The sequence below is a fragment of the Tamandua tetradactyla genome, chromosome 10 (genome assembly GCF_023851605.1).
Source record: "Tamandua tetradactyla isolate mTamTet1 chromosome 10, mTamTet1.pri, whole genome shotgun sequence".
Classification (NCBI taxonomy): domain Eukaryota; kingdom Metazoa; phylum Chordata; class Mammalia; order Pilosa; family Myrmecophagidae; genus Tamandua; species Tamandua tetradactyla.
In genome coordinates, this window is record NC_135336.1 from 48,378,786 (window position 1) to 48,395,371 (window position 16,586).

Genomic DNA, 16,586 nt, shown 5'->3' on the forward strand with positions numbered 1-16,586 from the left:
GAGCACTAATTGGCACCACCTGGTATAGTAGTGGGATGGGGGAGGGGCCAGCAAGGGTACCAGGAGCTTCTTTCTATGGCTTTTGAAGGTGTTTTTCCTTGATTCAGTGCTTGCCCAGTTAATATAGCCCTTTTAACTGTTTTCTTTTCTATTTTTTTTTTTTGAGGAAAGTTATTTTTAAGATTTCTCTCTGCCTTTGCCCTCAGGGCTGCGCGTGGTGTGGAATCATCACAGAAGATCATATGGAGGATGGGAGGTGGGTAGCACTGGGATGATATTTCCAGAGTCAGGTCTGCAAACCCCATTCATGTTCTTGTTATCATCTTCCCTAAAAGCCCTCAGATTTCATAGTAGGACACTTCTATAAAATCAGAGAAGAAGGGATTTAATCCAAGAGAAGCAGCTCCTACAGTTCAACCAAAATTTGCATTCATCTCCAGCAGTCACTTCATGAAATAACCAAAATAAAGGAGCAGAACTGTAAAAACAGGGCCCACACATTCTGTATTCTTTACCAAACACAAGGAGTGATGCTTATGGACAGGGCACTGCCAATGACATGAACAGGCTCCTGAACATGATTTCTTAACTCCAAATTATCCCTTGATATTTTCTGGAGAATCAGAAACAGAGCAAAATAAGAAGTAAGACAAAGTCACTGCCATCTATGGCCACTTTATTCTTTCAGAGAAAATGATATTAGATGATTATTTTTTCTTTCCTAAACTATTTTAAGTATTACAGTAAGACTATAAAGTTCCTTAGCTAATAATTGTAACATATGCTAAAACAGCTTATAGGTGAAAAAGTTTCTCTTAAGAATACAAAGTTGAGAAAGATGATACATGCATTCAAATAGAACATAAATTTATCATAGATGACAGCTAATGCACAAGTCTACAAAATGGAATAAAACCAACACTTGGCCTTTAGGGATGATGGGTCAAAAAGCAACAACACTTATACTTTGGAAATTAAATTAATAATGATGATGATGGTATCAATAATCAAACTCTAAGGATCCACTAAAAATCTATTAGAACTAATAAGCAGGTTCAACAAGGTTGCAGGATATACTAGGCTATATAAAGAGCAATTGTATTTCTATACAGAAACGAATAAACTGAAAATGGATTTAAGAAAGCAATTCTAGCATCAAAAGAAAAAATACTTAGTAATAAGTTTAACAAAAGAAGTACAAGTCATGCTCTGAAAACTATAAAACTTTGTTGAAGGAAATTAAAGAAGACAAGTAAATGAAAAGATATATTCATGGAAGGAAGACACAATGTTGTTAAGGTGGCAACACTCTCCCAAATTGATCTACATATTTAACACAATCCGTATTAGAATCCCAGTGGACTTTGCAGGAATTGACAAGCAGATTCTAATTCTTAAAGAACCCGGAATCATGAAAACAATTTTGAAACAGAAGAACAGAGCTGGAGGATTCATATTTTCCAATTTCAAAACTTACTTCAAAGCTGCAGTGATCAAGAGTGTGGTACTGGCATAAGGATAGACATATAGATCAAATGAATAGGATTAAGAGTCCAGAAATAAATCTTTACCAATTATGGGCAACTTTTTTTCAACAAGTGTGTGAAGACAATTCGATGGGGAAAGACCAATGTTTTCAACGCTGGTGTTGGAAAAATGGGATACTCACATGCAAAAGAACGAAGTTGGGGTTATGGTTTCTTAAAAATGACACCAAAGCACAAGCAACAAAAGAAATAATGAAATGGACAGCATCAAAACTAAAAAAAGAAAAAATTAGTGTTTAAAAGGACATCATCGATACAGTGAAAAGACAACCCATAGAATGGGAAAATTTTTTGCAAATCATATATGTAGTAAACAATTTGTATCTAGAATATACAAAGAACTTTTACAATCCAAAACTGTCAAAAAAGCAGAAATGCTGGTAGTTACAGAAAATGGTGCAGCCACTTTGGAAAACAGTCTGGCAGTTACTTAGACAGTTAAAAGTAGTGTTACTGTGTCTCCAAGCAATTCTACTCCTAGGTATATAACTAAGAGAACTGAAAACATCTCCACACAAAAACATGTATTGAGTCTTCAGAGCAGCATTACGGATAATAGACAAAAAGTGAAAACAATTCAAATGTCCATCAATGAGTGGATGAATAAATAAAATGTGGTATAGCCATACAATGCAACATTATTTAGCAATAAAAAGAATGAAATATGGATACAAGATACAACATGGATAAGCTTTGAAAACATTAGGCTGAGTGAAAGAAGCCAGTCAAGAAGGATCATATATTTTATGACTCCTTTTCATGAAATGTCTGGAATAGGTAAATCCAGAGATACAAAAAATAAATTAGTAGTTGTTTAGGGCTTGGGATACTGGGGAGTGAGGGCTAAGAGGTGTGGGGTTTCTTTTTGGGACAATGAAAACGTCCTGAAGTTGTTTGTGTTGATGGGTACTGAATATACTAAAAGCCACTGAACTGTACATGGGGGAAACTGTACAGTAAGTTACTTATATCTTGATAAAGCTGTTAATAATCAGAGTAACAATCACAAAATCAATAATAAAAGCAAAGCGTAGTTCTCAAATCATGGTAATTTATGTTCTTTTTTAGGGTCACAATTGCACAAACAAAATTGTGCATCTAATTGTAAGTCTTAAATTAGAGAATGTAGTTGAAAAAAATGTTCAACTATAAAAACATGTAACAATTTGAAATAGTATGATAAGGAAGAAACAGTATGATATTTCCTTCTTGGGGAGGAACTTACGCTTGTTAAGAAAAAGCTTTAAAATACATGAGTACTAGATTCAATCCTCTAGGGCTGGAAAGCTAGGGAATATATATGTGTCCCCCCAAAAAGAAAAGCTCACCTGGTGTGCACATATGCATAGATTAAAGAGATAGAAATAAGTGGAAGGTACAGTGAAGAGAGGAGAGGGCACATGGTCATGGAGGAGGAACTTTTGGAATACAAAAACAGCCAATGACTTTCAAAGTTGGGTCCTGTAGAGTGTGTGGTGTAAATCCTTCTACCGGACCCCCATGCAATTATGTAAAGTCTACCTTCCCATCCCTCCAACAAAATCTGTGTGTTATGGAGTTCTTATAGAGAACAGCGAACAGCCGAAGGCAAAGTCACCCTTCACAAGATGGGTGGAGCATTCTTAACATTCATTCATTCAATAAACATTTACTAAGTGCCTAGTATGTGCCAGGAATTGTTCTAGGTTTGTATATTAAAAAATATATATTTAAGCTGAAAACTTCATTGCTTCCTGGTTTCTTTCTTTTTTTTTAAAATTTTTTATTAATTAAAAAAAATTACAAGAAACACAAATATTCCCAACACATACACTCAGCAATCCACAATATCATCACATAATTGCATATTCATCATCATGATCATTTCCCAGAACATTAGCATCAATTCAGAAAAAGAAATTAAAAGACAACAGAAAAATAAAACAAAAACAGAAAAAAAAATTTTTGCATACCATACCCCATACCCCTCCCTTTCGTTATCACTAGCATTTCAAACTAAGTTCCTGGTTTCTTTTTATAATGTCAGTTTCTTTCACTTACATTAAATAGGGGATTACATCTTCAGATTCTGAAATTGAATCACTTAGATGACATTACAAGACAGTACGGACTAATGGTTAGGAGTACTCTAGAACCATACTGATTGAGCATAAAACTCAGATTTACCACTTACCAGTAGAATGACTCTGGGCAATAAACTTATTCTCTGTATACTTAGGCTTTCACCAATAAACTAAGGATAATAACAATCTCATTGAGTTACTGAGGATTAAATGAGTTAGTACATGTAACTACTACTATATTATTGCTTCTACTACTACTATTTTTATGTCAAAACAATTTCTGATTAGAAGATTACCTCTGAAAGCATGCACTTGCACTGTCAAGAATGCAAGTGCACCGTTAATTATGTTAACCTGAACATAATTCAAAGTGTCTGCATGGATATAACTTGATTGATGGAAGTCATCAATAGGATAAACACGTAACTATTAATGAAATAGGATAGATGTTATCTTAAAACGTTGCAAGGAAGGGCTTTCATTGCCAGATCATACTCATGAATCAAAGGACAGACACATAGAAAAAAGCAAACAGGAATATCCTAAAAGGAAAGAACCAAAGGCAAGTGAATATTTGCTGGGGAGAAAAGAAGAAAGAACATTTTGATTCTACACAGAAAAAGGGGAAAAGGGATATCTATCATGTATTCATTCACTCAGTTGACATTCATTTACTGCTATACCTAACACTATGCATAGAACTAAGAAAAAAATAACAAGTAAAACATGGATCCTGTTCTGAGGCCCCAGTAGAGAACATAAGTAATATGAGGTAATTAACAGTGAGCTATAACAGAGGTATGTATGGTGTGCTCAGGGATCTGATTGGAGGGATGAATTAGTTTTATATGGAGGTGGGAAGGGTTCCCAGCAGGTAGCAATAAGCTTGAAGGCTGAGCAGACTCTCATCAGACAATGAACTGGTTTGAAGACAGAGACAAGGAATGAAAATGAACAAACAAAACAAACAAACAAAAACAAACAGAACAAAAAAATTTTCAACAAATGGTGCTGCAATAATGGGTTACTCACATGGAAAAATAGTGAAATGTGACCCCACCATACAGCGTACAAAAACAAAACAAAACATTATGTTAGGTGTGTATAGAGTCAAACCTGGAAAGAACTTAATAATAATAATAACAATAACCAGAAAACTACTATTATAAGCAAAACACCAAAGAGAGCAGGGCTTTAGAAATGATTCCATGTTACCCATTACCATACAAATTCATAATGAAGACTTACTTCACAGCAAAACGGAATTAGAAGAATACATTTCCATTTTCCTGAAGCAAACGGAAATATAAATCTCATTGCATCCTAAATTCCAGAAAGGGAGGAATGGGTGTGTTATATGTTACCTAGTACTTCTTGCCTGGCCAAAAAGTTTCAGTAATTACAGCAACATGTAAACAAATGGCAATGAGATACAACCCACTGGAAAAGTGAAAGGAACAGCAGTGTCTATTTATTTTACCTGTGTCCTCAGCTCTGCTAAGCAGACATTCCAGTCTCCATCATTTCATCCTTGAAAATAACTAGTTAAACTTACTGAGAAAGTATCACTGTCTTTGATATTTTCACTGTCTCTAGCTATCTTTTAAGTTTGATGCCAAGTTTGTTGGGATTTGAGAAAAGAATAACCTGAGTCCTGTGTTGATGTTTCCACCTGCTAAATGGGTATAAATATTCTTCCTATCTAGTTTCTTGCACTTGGGCTAACTGAGAAGGTAATGATTTTGGGAAAAAATCGAAATCTAAGGATCAAAAATGAAATATAAACCCAGAAAAATGTTTATTTACATATAGGGAAAATACTTAGAATTACAGAGCATTACTTTTATCAATCCAAGGACTAACTACTAATATTTCCCAGATTACTTTTAAAAATTATTTTCTTTAGAGTGGCAAGGAGGGTACTGGATACAGCACTAAGCATCTGCCACTTCACCTAGCACCCAACAACTGTGAAGACTTCTGTTTGCTTATTTCGAAAGTTCTTAGTGATAGGAAGATTTATTAGAGAAATGAAACACTTCACCTCTAAAAACTCACAGAACTCTGTTTTTGCTTCATTAGTCTCACCAGGAGAATTCTGAATGTGTTTGCATCCTATCAGTGGACAGTCTGAATCAGTCCGTCCTAAACCAGTTTTCTAAGCAGAAAACTGAGAAGCCTGATGACACATTTAGGTAAACATGCTCATTGGATGAAGTTATTTAAATATTTATAGCCTTTTAGTCTTCTCTAAGCCTCAGAAATCCATACAAGTTTCTAGACAAGATTTAAGTTTATATGAGTCAAAAAGTAGAAATTATATATAAACCGACTCCAGTAAAAATTCCATGGGTTCTAAATAACTAAGAGTATACAATATTGACAGAGCAATGGGGGTAAGCTGACTCCAAATTGAAGCCATTAACTGTTAGTTAATAAACTTTATTCTTAATTAAAATTTCAGCTCTAAATATGCTTCTTACCCCAAGAATTCACTTTTTCCATCCATTCTGGTCAGATGGCAACAGTTCTTATTGACAATGATTAATGAACTCTGACTGAAGGGTTCACTAAAGCAAAAGAACCAGAAAGGGGTTGCAGACCAAGACTCTCATTCCTACTCTCCAGGCAATTTGAGAATTCAATAGCCAGTTGAAAGCAAATGGAATAAAAATGTGGCAAAACAGAAATCTACATCATTTGAGTTAACTAGAACTGATTACAGTGAAAAATTATAAGAGCTAATTAAAACGGGCAGTGTGACAGAATTTTTAATCCATGCAGATGGAAGCCATGACACACAGATCCAAAGATTATAAATTTCTCTTTAACACCCTATTGTTAACCACATTATTACTTCTTTATGCAAGGACAACTACTTAGTGAACCCACACATGCTCATACCTTGGAGTGTTTAGGCGAAAGGGTGAGAAAGAAGGACAGCAGACCGGGAAATTTAAAGCGGGTGGGCTTAGTTTCATGCTCCCGGGGTGAGCTCACCGAAGCCAAGATGGAGGGAGGCGAGTCAGCGCCTGGGTGATGGCGGCTGGTTTTTAAGCAAGGGGGTCAGGTGACGTCTGGAAGGGGTGGTTCTCTGGAAGTCAGGTGGTCAGAAGGGGCGGTTCTCCAAAGTGTAGTCGGAAGGGGCGGTTCCAGAAGCCATGTTGGGAGGGGCGACACAACCTCCACAACTCCAGTTGCAGTGCCCTTCCTCGTTCCCCCGCCCTAACAGTTTCTATTTTATCTAAAGAAGTCTTCTTGCTTCTGTCATGAAAAGAATGTTTCTGCTACAAAGTTTGACTTTTCAGTTTGCACTATTACTCTTGGGAGTGAATTCATAACAAAGGTACAAGAGAATGGCTCCAAAACCTTTTGATGAGGTTACTCTACCTGTCTCCAGTCCCTCTCTCTTGTCCCCAGGGTGCCACAACATTCATCCAGGTATAAATAAGATACACACTTATATACATTAAAATGCAGAGTTTATTTTGGAGGTAGCACCCCCAAACCCTAGCTCAAAGAACTTCTGCTCCATTCTCTGTTTGATGTTGGAACAGATATTAATTACATATTAAGGAGAGAAGGGGATTTATTTTATAAGGAGAGATCAGAAGGTGAAATAAGGTGGCTGTCTGCATTTCTTTCACTCACAGTCTCAACCTCCATGTCCTCCTCTAAATTATTACACATTAACCATCTATTTGCTTAAGAAATGCTACATTAGAACATTTGATTCTTAAATTTTCCAAGTGAGCATTTCTTTGTAATAGTCCCTAACATACTCACATGCTCACAAACACTCATACGTACTAGCACAAACACAGGATATTAGTACTTCAATATATATTTTTTAAAGGATAGAGTGGATAAGTGGTAAATTATTCAAGAGAGGAACTGGGTCAGAGTAAACTCAGAATTTTAATTAAACCCCTGAAGCTAAGAATTCCATTAAGAGAAAGATACCACCCCCATCCCACATCATTCACATACAAACACATGCAAGGACTAAAAAGGTTTTTTTTTTTTAAAGAAAGAAAGAACACAAGATGGTAAATTCCATTTTGTATATCCTATACAAAACAAGACAAAGATCCCTTATAAAAATTTTGATAATGAGTGATAATAAAATAGGTAATAGTGAAAACAACAATAGTTACATTTTACTCAATGTTTTTAGTCAAGCACTGTCTTAAACATCTGGGATGGATTATCTCCTACACCTCACAACAATCATTTAAGTAGGCACTATTACTGTCCACATCCTAAAGACCACAGTAAAGCTCAGAGACACTAAGTAATCTCCCCAACGCAAGACTGCTAGTAATTATAGAGAATTAGAACTCAGGTCCTTCTGACTCCTAAATCTAGGCTCTAAACCCTTCTCTGCTAGGGGTTCCCAAACCTAAATAATAATCAAGTTACCAGGGAAGCTATTTAAAAGTGCAAATTTTGGGGCTCAAATCCAAATACACTGAATTAGAATCCTCAACTGTGACATTTGGGGTAGAACACAATGGCATCTCAAATATGGTTCAAATGTTCTTTTGAGATGCCAAGACAACTGAAGTGAAGCCAGTTCTCACATAGCTGTATAAGCCAAATCATCTGCCTTAACTGGAAAATACTGTCTATCTTTCCATGTGAACCTCTCCTCACTATACAGTAGTCATAAAGGCCTTGTTTGCTCAAATGAGGTCTTGGTTATACTATGTCAGCTCTTAGTACCAAGATGCCCAGCTACATCTTCTTATGGAAATGGAAGTGATACAGCACACAAATACGCTGAGCCAGAACTGCTGAGTCAGAACCTCACCATAAGAAGGCACCAAAAAAAGTGGACAGAGAGCTTAAATTACCAGCTACATTCATTGCATGACAAGATCAACATTTGGTTAATACTAACTATACAACTTATAGTCTTATTCATTTATTCACTTATTTGAAAATAGTTACCGAGTGCCAAGGCACTAGACAAAACACACTATCCCTATCCTCAGAAGTGGTTAAGCATATAGGCTGAGGAAAAAGACACAGTCATTGAGTAGGGGATGAGAATGGTTTCATGGAAAAGGAGGCATTTAACTAGATCTTCAAAGATAGACACAATTCAGACAGGTTAAACAAATGGAAGGGAAAACAGAAAGCAATACAGGTGGAAATAATGACATAAGGGAAGGATTATAGGACAAAAATTGCAACTGAGTTCGAGAAAGAGGAGCATGCTTTGGCTTAAGAATAGGTAATATGGAAAATAATGGCAGCCATGGTTGCAATGTTAGATATCAGAGAACAAAGGGCTGTGAATGCCAAATTAAAGGGGTCATAGAGTATTAAGAAACATTTTAGCAGTACAATGATAATGCAGCAAAATAATGAGCACAAGAAGTCAGATGTTCTGGGTTGAAGGGTTGCTTTCATTGATACTAAATGTGATGACTTTGTATTTGTTAGGGTAAAGTCTAAACAACTGTAACAAAGAATCCTCAAAGTTTGGTGCTTTCAATAAATTGGAATTATTTAAATGAACTTTAAATTACCTAAACTTTATTCAAATAAATATTATTTAAATAAACTTAAATGAGCTCTGCTTATTTAGTACATTGTTTTCATCCACAAAATCAAAGCTGAGACCTTACCATGTCTATATGATAGCTCATGGGGTTTGGGGAATGGCAAAATACATGAAAAGAGTCTTGCTTGAGTTGGATGTGGCCATCTTTCCTTTTTAATTCCATTTATTCAAACAAGCATTGCCACTTCTCAATGCAGGGAAAGCTGAGAAATGTCTGGTTGGGCAACCACATGTCCAGGAAGGAAACAATTCACATTCTGGGGACAACTAGCAGTCTGCTACAATCTTAGTGCAAATCACTTAACCTCTCTATGCCTCAGTTTTATCTTCATGACCTTGAAGAAGGTAAAGATTTCTTGAAAAGACCATGAAAAGAATTAATCATAAAAGAAAAGACTGATGAACTGGACTTTGTTAAAGTTAATAACTTAGGTTAATCAAATTACAACAAAAGAATGAAAAGATAAGCCATAGAGTGGAAGAAGATATTTGCATACATACAACCAACAAAAGACTCACATTCACAATATATGATGATGCAGTCTATGATAAAGGAGTATTTGTAGAATAAGCCAAAGGGAGAATTCCAAGGAGTGGGCAGGTGGTCAACTGTGTCAACTGGCAGAGAGGAGAAGAGAATGAAGTCACAGTGAAGCTTGTCAGATCTGATAAGAAGTCACCAATGACCTCTGAAGAGCAATCTCATCAGAATGGCAGGAGTTGAAACCAGACTTCAAGGAAACAAAGGGGGTAGTAAGGATGTGAATGAAGTGAGTGTGTTAATACTCTTTCAAGAAGTTTGTCAGGGACTGAAAGAGGACAGGCCAATAACTTGAAAAACAGTGCAATGGAGGAAAAAGAGCCAATTAAGACTAAAGACGCTGGCACAAGGGAGGACAAATGAAGCTAAATGCCAAGAAGAGAAGGGTGTGTGGGAAGCAATACAGAGGTAGCCACCACAGACTGTGATATGAGTCAAAATAAGCATTATTCTAAGGCTGACTGAAAATGAGCAGCCATTTAAAAAAGAAGAAGAAACAGACAAGTGCAGGACAAAAGAAATCCTTAGTTTTGGAATAGTACGATGTCAAATTAACAACACTTAGCATTCGGTAGGCTCTTTGACCTCATTTTTATGCAATGTCTTATATTCAAGAAGAACATTTAAAATGTTTTTAAAAGATTCCCTTTTAGTTTGGTACCAAAAAATGCCAGTACCAAAAATCTGCCTTGATAGAGACTAAATAAATTTTTATCAGGCAGATTCTACTATTTAAAGTAGTTATAAATAGCTGATCGGAAAGCAATGTTTTTCTCCCCCTACTCAAAGATCCATTCCAAGGTTAGGAACAAAAATAATAGCAAATAATGGAAATTACTAAATAAGCACATTCTAATGGTGAAACAATCTGGCCCATGGTCCTTACAGACCTTTGTTTTTAGTGAGAATAAAAACTATAGACTTATCATCAAGGGCAACAATAACAAAAACATTCATCACACTCACTGTTGCCAAAAACGTAAAGTGGTTGTCTGAAAACCAGGCAACCTCAGCCAGGTAAGCAGATTAAGCCCCATTCAGATTCTGAAATAGGAGCATTTGCTTGGAAAAACAAGATGTATATCTCAATAGTTACTTTTTCAGTCCAAAGATCTTGCTTAAATTAGTTTGGGCTTGTTATTGTTACTTGAAGGGCCAAACTTTTCTATTACCATGTGAAGAGGTTTTCATTTACGACAAATTAGTACAAGTAAATGAAGCAGCAGAGGAGAATACCTTTACCATAAACTCAGCCTCAGAAATAAGGAAAGGGAATTGTGTTGTTTCCTGTGTGAAGAAGCTTAGTAAAACAAGACCCTTATTTCAATCTGGTCACTGGTCCAACTGACTCAGGGTCCCTGTCTCTTACATTACTGCAAAGGATACTGTAGCAACCTGTGAATTTGTAGGCTTAAAAGATGGAAATATTAATATCAAAGTTTCGATTTACCCATAAATCTATCAAAATTCTTCTAAATCTACTTGTTTTTTTCAACCTGCCCAATCATACTAAATATGGCAAATATTTAAGCACATACGCACAAGCACATACACAAAATGTTTGTTATATGCCAGTCACTATTTTAAGTGCTTTTTCCTCATAACAACCCTCTGAGGTAGGTACTATTATTAGCAGCAGTCTACAGATGAAGAAACTGAGACCTGAGAACATAAGGTGTGCAGGGATCCAGAACCAGAAATGAGCAGAGAAGGGAGTAGCAGTTTGACTGCTCGGCTATATATATATATATATATATATATATATATTTTTTAACATGGGCAGACACTGGGAATCAAGCCCAGGCCTACGGCATGGTAGGTGAGAACTCTGCCACTGAGCCGCCGTTGCCTGCACTGGCCTATATTTTCAATCACAGAAAAATATCTCTAGTGTACTGCTCTTTAAGTAAAGGTACTTCCTTCAAGCCTCCTAGTGTAGTGTCGGTTTGAGTGAACGAGAGTGTGTTTATCATGCCACACAGCTTATGATTTTCTATATTTTAACCATACTCCTTTTTCATTTTAGTCTTCCAAATTTGCAATCTAAATTTTAGACTATTGTCACATGGAAGTCACCTCATCACCATTCTTTCTGCATTCATCTGAAACATTTTCCAACTGGTAAACCTTTTTTCAGGACAGGTAACTAAAGTGGCAGAAAATATAACATGTGGATGTACCACATTAAAAATACAAAACAAAAAACAACATACTTATATACTGTGAATCCCTTCCCAATAAGCATTTTGCTCACTTGTTAACCTTTTTGGTTATAAAACAATACCCCAAAGTCTATTAGTAACAATGAAATGTAATCCGAGGTGCCTTTCCTGGATCAAAACTAGAGTTTTCAAACCCAAGTAAGCATCCCTTCACATCACTTTCCTACTTAGAATTGGTTCATAGCTAGATATACTGATGTGTCAGGATAACTTTCTTAGGACTAAGAGCCTATCACTATGCCATAATATCATTCTGAAGTCCAATTTTCACTAACTTTTCCATGCCTTCTCACAAAGCTGCATCTGGAGAAATTGCTTCTTATTTCATAAGAAATAAACAAATGGGTATGAACAGAACATTTGTTCAATTGCATTCAGCAAATATCTACTGAGCACCTATGGGCTGGGTGTGGTACCAACTGTTATGAGCAAGCCTATACTTTTGGTTCTCAAGAGACCATGGCTCCAAATGCCTATTCAAAATATGCCACATTGTACTGTGAATGTCTTAGTTATTGATATTGAATCAATTATGCTGCCAAAAGTGTCTCAAAAATTTCTAACTAATGTAACATCATAAATATCCTCATTACTTAAAAAGCTGGTGAAAGCAAACCAATCATTTCAATATTTTGCTCCCTTCAAACTAAGATGTAGATCATCTGGCTTAACATTGATTCTTATAACACCTTGTGCCAGTTTGAAAGGATGTATGTACCCTAGAAAAGTCATGTTTTAATCCTAATCCAATCTGTGGGAGCAACCATTCCTTTTAAACCCTATTTAGTGCTACATGCCAGAAACCTGATTAGATTATCTCCACGGAGATGTGGCTCACTCAAGAGTGGGTATTAAACTATATTAGGTAGTAACGTGTCTCCACCCATTCCAGGGGGTCTTGATTACTTTACCAGAATCCTATAAAAGAGGAAACATTTTGGAGAAAGGAGAAGATTCAGAGAGAGAAGAGCAGAATGACATAGCCACGAAAAGCAGAGAGTCTACCAGCCAGTGACCTTTGGAGATGAAGAAGGAAAATGTCTCTCAGGGAGCTTCATGAAACAGGAACCGAGGAGAGAAAGCTAGTAGATGATGCCATGTTCGCCACATGCCTTTCCAGATATGAGAGAAACCCTAACCATGTTCACCATGTGCTTGGTCACTGGAGAGAAAAACCCTGAACTTTATCAGCCTTCTTGAACCAAGGTATCTTTCCCTGGATGCCTTAGATCAGACATTTCTAGAGACTTGCTTTAATTGGGACATTTTCTCGGCCTTAGAATTGTAAACTAGAAACTTATTAAATTCTCCTTTTTAAAAGCCATTCCATTTCTGGTATATTGCATTCTGGCAGCAAGCAAACCAGAACAGGCCTCATGTAGAACTGGCAGACAGAACATAAAAATTAGTGACAAAAGACACCCTTTATGTTTGTTTACTGGCATCATTATTATCAGCAAACATTTATTTGTTTACCTACTATATGTAAAACATTATTCTGGGCTCTATTGGGGACAAAACAGATGCTATTATATATGTAGAAACAAATGTAAATCTTAAAATATATATATTTGAGTAAGACTACTCCTAAGATTTTTGGAATCTGTGCTATTTATCAACAAGATAAAGCAGAGTAAAATACCTTATCCATTAAGTACATCCGTTCAGAATTTAACAAAGGAAAAATGTCTTGGCTTTGAGTAGAGTTATACAAATTGTTTATGTAAAGAGACTGAGCTTTGATTGTTTAGCCTTAGAATAGACACCACTGACATTCAAGCAGCATACACTGTGTAGTATCATTGTCAGTGCAAATCACAGGTCTTGATGTGCAGTGAGATTTCCCTATGAGCGTCTGGCTAATAGCCAAGCAAAAGCACATAATTTAAAACACGCAATCAGTTTCATTCTGAGGCATTTTGTTTAGTGTTAAATAATTTCTCCAAGGACAGGAAAATTACAAAAGCGCATTATTTTGACATGAGCTAAAATGAGTCATCGCTCATCACTACATTTTTGAGGCTTTGGCAATAATCTTCTGAGACAATAAACCATAAACATTTGAAATAAATATCAATTTTCCTAAACAGTTTAGTAAAGTCAGGCTACTCTTATCATTGGTACAACAAGCTAGAATCCCCAAAGGAAAGTGCAATCCTATTGTCATTTGTAGCCATTTTGTTTTTTCCAAACAATATTCTCCTGAACATTTTCAATGGCCAACTAAGATCCCATCTCTAAAGAAATGCTAAAACTTAATTATTTTTATAGCAAGTTAAAAGAATAGCATGCACAGTTTAATTTCTTGGTAAATCTGAACCCATTTTCATTTCCAGCCCCTTCCCTTCATCCTGCATAATTCCCACGAAGAAACAATGCAAACTGGCTTGAATTTCAGCTCCTGGATGTTTCAGAATCTCACATCTTCCATGCCTTCCCATCTCAGGAATGCTCTAAGACGTAGGACAAATTTCATTTTCTTTTAGACCAGAGTTCTCAAACTCCGCTGCACATTAGAATCACCAGATGAACTTTTAAAATTCCTGATGCCCAGGCCACATCAATTAAGTCAGAATCTTTAAGCATCAATAGTGCGTAAAGCTCTCCAGGCGATTTGAATATGCAGCCAAGTTTGAATATCAGTGGTTTAGACTTGTGTGGGGGAGCAGAAAAAGGCAGGGGCGGGCAGCAAAACTCAGATCAGAACATTTGGTATTTTATGGAAGTTCTAATTTTCAGGAAATGGGGGAAGAAAAGGTTGGACTAACTAAATGCTATAAAATTATAGCTTATTTATAGCATAGGGTTATAAGCATGGATTCTCACGGTTGGTAGGAATGTAAAATGGTACAACCACTCTGGAAGGTAGTTTGGCATTTCCTTAGGAGGCTAAATATGAATTGCCACATGATCCAGCAATCCCATTACCAGGTATAGTCTCAGAGGAACTGAAGGCAAGGGCACAAACAGACATTTGCACACTGATGTTTATAGCTGTATTATTTATGATTGCCAAGAGATGGAAACAGGCCAAATGTCCATCAACTGACAAGTGGCTAAACAAGCTGTGGTACATACATACCATGGAATACTACGCAGCTGTAAAACAGATTAAAGTTATGAAGCATGTAACAACTCGGATGAACCCTGAGGACATTATGCTGTGTGAAATTAGCCTGAAACAAAAGGAAAAATACTGTATGATCTCACTAATACGAACTAATATTAGTGGGTGAACCTTGAGAGTTAAAGTTAAGAACACAGGTTATCAGGGGCGGGCCATGGTGGCTCAGCAGGCAGACTTCTCGCCTGCTGTGCCTGAGACCCACGTTCGATTCCTGGTGCCTGCATGCAAAAAAAAAGAACACAGGTTATCAGGAGATAGATAAAGGGTAGATATTGGGCATTTGGTGCTGAAGGAATAAAGATGGTACAACAGGACTGATTGTAAAAGTTCAAAAATGGATAACACAGTACTACCTGATGACAGCACAATATTGTAAGTACCCTGAATGAAGCTGAATGTGAGTATGGTTGATGAAGAAGGGCTGGAGGCATGTATGAAACCAGAGGGAAAGGTAGAGGATAAAGACAAAGACGGTATAACTTAGGAATGCCTAGAGTGGACAATGATGGTGATTAAATGTACAAATATAAAACGTTTTTGCACAAGGGAGAACAAATGAACGTCAACATCGCAAGGGGTTGAAAATGGATGGTATACAGGAAAAGGTACAATCAATGCAAGCTAGGGTCTATAGTCAACAGTAACACTGTAATATGTTTCCACTGAATGAAACAAAGGCATTATGCCAAAACTAAATGTCAACAGTGGGGGTTGGGGGTGGGGGGAATGGAGTAGGGGTATGGATTCTTTTTGGAAGAAAAGGAAACGTCTTTATATAGATTATGGTGTTGAAGGCATGTCTATATACTTAGGCTGGATTGTATAACATGCAAATAAAATTGTTTTAAAATGAACAGAGAAAAAAAAGCATGGATTCTGGAGTAAACTTCCTGGGTTTCAATCATGATTATTTATAACCTCTCAGATTTCAGTTTTTTATCCATTCAATGGTGATAATAATAGTACCCACCACAGTGGGATGTTGTAAAAATTGAATGAATAGTGTTTTGCACACAGTAAGCACCATGGATGTGTTCACTATTATTAATGTCATTATCCACTCCTTTTTTTCCCACATTTCATTAACACATTTGCGACTTGAATGTTCTCTCCCAAACCAAAGACAGTTCAGTGGTTTTGATCTCCAAAGAATTTAGTCATTACGAATTTGAAGAACAGCACTGTTTATATGTGTATAATATTTATGATTTCTTATTCACTCTATGAAATATTTACTGAGCACCTACTACATTCCAGTCATCGTTCCATATACTTACCATCAGAGGACAAAAAAGACCTTTGCCCTATTACCTTTTAACTTATCAAAGAGTTTTTACATCCATTTATGATTATTTAATCCTAAAATCCTGCCAAATAGGTAAAACAGGTTTTGAGTGACAACATTTAGACTATAAGGGCAACAAGGAATACAGAAGGCAGATGAGGTGCTACCCCAAACAAGATGGTGGAGTGAAAAGCTTCAGGGCTTCATTCTCCTACAGAAGCTTTGAACA

The 16,586-nt window shown here is 36.4% G+C and overlaps 2 protein-coding genes across 10 annotated transcripts in view; one reads left to right on the forward strand and one right to left on the reverse strand.

Moving 5' to 3' along the window:
• CMSS1 (cms1 ribosomal small subunit homolog) overlaps positions 1 to 16,586 on the reverse strand; it is a 458,243-nt gene that overhangs the window by 345,512 nt on the left and 96,145 nt on the right. Inside the window, exon 1 of one of the 9 annotated variants that reach the window (XM_077118615.1) lies at positions 6,515 to 6,755. The exons of the other annotated variants lie outside the window; for them this stretch is intronic. The gene's annotated coding sequence lies outside the window, so the exon portion shown is untranslated. Of the gene's footprint in view, positions 1 to 6,514; positions 6,756 to 16,586 lie in introns of those variants that run through there. 9 annotated transcript variants of the gene reach the window in all.
• The window catches only part of FILIP1L (filamin A interacting protein 1 like), a 361,112-nt gene that overhangs the window by 257,841 nt on the left and 86,685 nt on the right, over positions 1 to 16,586 (forward strand). The window lies entirely within an intron of this gene.